The sequence below is a fragment of the Crocodylus porosus genome, unplaced genomic scaffold (genome assembly GCF_001723895.1).
Source record: "Crocodylus porosus isolate Cpor-Errol unplaced genomic scaffold, CroPor_comp1, whole genome shotgun sequence".
In the NCBI taxonomy this organism is placed as follows: domain Eukaryota; kingdom Metazoa; phylum Chordata; order Crocodylia; family Crocodylidae; genus Crocodylus; species Crocodylus porosus.
In genome coordinates, this window is record NW_017728939.1 from 499,337 (window position 1) to 502,100 (window position 2,764).

General features: G+C 50.4%; 1 protein-coding gene across 1 annotated transcript in view; it reads right to left on the reverse strand.

Annotated features, from left to right (window-relative positions):
• MYCL (v-myc avian myelocytomatosis viral oncogene lung carcinoma derived homolog) overlaps positions 1-96 on the reverse strand; it is a 5,870-nt gene extending 5,774 nt beyond the window's left edge. The window contains exon 1 of the mRNA XM_019547583.1: positions 76-96. The gene's annotated coding sequence lies outside the window, so the exon portion shown is untranslated. The remainder of the gene's footprint in view (positions 1-75) is intronic.
• Positions 97-2,764: the final 2,668 nt, after the last annotated feature.

The following is a 2,764-nucleotide window of genomic DNA, read 5'->3' on the forward strand; positions in this document are numbered from 1 at the left end:
TATCGCGCCCGGAGCCGCGGGCCCGCCCGCGCCAGGCCGCGCGCCAATCCGCGCGCGCCGGATTTGCATACAGGGCGGGAACCCCACCCCCGCGGGCGCCGCTGAGCCCCTGGGTGGAGACCCCGAGCCCTGCCGCTGCCCCGGGCAGGGGAGGGGCCCGGGGGCCGGGCTGCGGCCCCTGAGCGCGCGCTACCGGTGCCTGCAGCATCCTGCTGGCTCCCGGAGCACCTGGGGCGGTGTCTCCAGCCCCCAGCTTCCCATGTCTTCTGGCACTGACCCCCTCCTCCTGGGTGCGTTCCCCACCCGCACCGGCTGGCCTGGTCCTTACGGCGGTTCAGTGACCCCGCGGTCCTTGCACTCTTCCTGCCTTCGTGTTGCTGCTGCCCGATGTCCCTTACCCACGCTCTGTAGACCGAGGTATCTCGCCATCTCCGCACCGAGTGGATTAAATTCTTCTGACGGGCATGCCAGTCTCTGGCCTGTTCCGAGTACAGATGGCTGCATTCACCTGGTAGGCATGGGATCTAGATCTAGGTCTTGGCCAGGGGTTGCAGGTGGTGTGGCACATCTTCACATGCAATGCAACACACTTTTCTCCAATTAAAGAGAAACTAGAAGCTTTACTACTATAGTAGGGGGCTAGCACTACATTGTTCCATTTAAGATAAAAGCAAAAAAAAAAAAAAAAAAAAAGACTATTATAATGTTGTGAAGGAGGCTAATGGCATACTGAGCTGCCTTAGTAGGAGTGTTGCCAGCAGATTTGAGGGAAGTGATTACTCCCTTCTATATGGCACTGGTGAGGCCACTGGAGTACTGTGTCCCACTTCTGAAGTCCCCACTACAGAAAGGGTGTGCACAGGTTGGAGACAGTCTGGCCCAGGGCAAAGAAAATGGTTCAGGGGCTGGGGCATGTGACTTGAGAGAGGGGGAGGGAACTAGGCTTATTTAGTCTGGAGAAGAGAAGACTGACTGGACACTTAACAGCAGCCTTCAAGTCCCTGCAGGGGGTCCAAAGAGGATGGAGCTGGACTGGTCTCAGCGGTGGCAGATGCTACAACTTGAGCCCGTTGCTCCTTGTTCTGTCAAGGGCAGCTGAGGTTGGATATGAAGAAAAGCTCACTCACTAGGAAGGTACTAAAGCAGTGGAATGGGTTACCCCGAGAGGTGGGCGACTCTCCATCCTTGGAGGTTAAGACCCAGATGAACAAAGCCTTGGCTGGGATGATGTCGTTGGGGCTGGTCCTGCTTGGAGCAGGGGTTGGACTCAGTGTGACCCGAGGTCTCTCCCAACCCTCATTTCCTCGGATTTTATAACTGTACATTCATTTGCTAGAGTATAAATAAAGTTTTAAAAAAAAAAAAAAGCACAGCAGACTAGGCAAAAAAAAGTAGTCACTAGTGCTGTAGTCATTATAGTTAAAAGGTACAGCTCTTATTCAGATTCATGAAACAAAATCTAGCTTTCTTGAGCATCTTGACAATGCCTCCAATATTTTCTTGTCCATCATTTCTATACCCAAGTTAATAGGAAAAGGTAGGTTAAATAGGTAAGGTTTTCAGCTAGAGCTCAAAAGAGTCTGCATGGCTGAGAAACAGAAGACAGACATTACCAGAAATGGCAAACAGACAGCAAGATCGCAACAGAAAGAATTGTTTGAATAGTGAAACATCAAGACCGTTATAAAGGAGAAAGGGCTGTTAACATCTACAGAGTGGAGAGAGATTATCAGGAATTGGAGAGATGATGGAAGTCAATTGACTGCCTGTATAGACATGCTGCTGCCACCACTCCTTGGCAGCTAGCTTTAAAGCAGGGGTGGGCAAAATGCGGTGCGGCCTGCCAGGCTATTCTATCTGGCCCATGGCGCCCCTAAAAAAAAGTTAGAAAATCAATATTTATCTGCCCCCGGCTGCCACGCAGCCCTCGACCGTTTGCCAAAACTCAGTAAGTGGCCCTCCACCCAAAATAATTGCCCGCCCCTGCTTTAAAGCCTGGGTAGAACAGGAATCGAAATGGGATCCACTGCACCCCTCCTGGATCCACCCCATATGTAGGTAAACCAACCCCTCCCGCTGGGGGTTTGACTTGGCTCCATAAACCTATGAGAAAGTTTGCAAAAAAAAACTTAGCAATGTTTCATTACCTCTACGCCTTGTACATCAATTCTTAGCACAGCTTTGATCCAAGGTACTCATTAGAGAGGCGGGGGAATCCCCATCACGGAAGCAGGTGAAACAATGGTTTCTCTGGGATAGTTGAGAGCAATGATCCTGCCCTAGGCAAGAGGCTGGACCGGGAATCAAAGGGCGGGGATAAGTGCACCCCCCTCCCCGGATCGGCCCTTGGATATATCTTAGCCTGGAATAAACTACCAAGAAAGACATGAGTCACCATTGAATATTGGTTACAGACAGCAACCAGTAAAGAGGTTTATAAAGCATTTAGTCGTTTTAAACACCAGCAGGGCCTCTGGCATGACACACATAAATGAAAACCCCAACACACGCAATTACAGCAGCTGGAAGCAAAAGAAATATTCTTTCATCCAGTTTGCTCCCATGAATATAATAATGGACCTTGCAAAAAACCCAAGCGGTTTCCTCCATGGGGATGTATGGAGCTCTACACATTTTTGCCGCACAGGAGTCAAAGATGGTTTTAAAGTCACTCACTGAGTCGGATCCGTCACTTATACTCTTCCCTGCTCCTCCCAAATTATTTTTGGGAATAAACAGGTCAGGCTTCCCACACAGGGCTAGA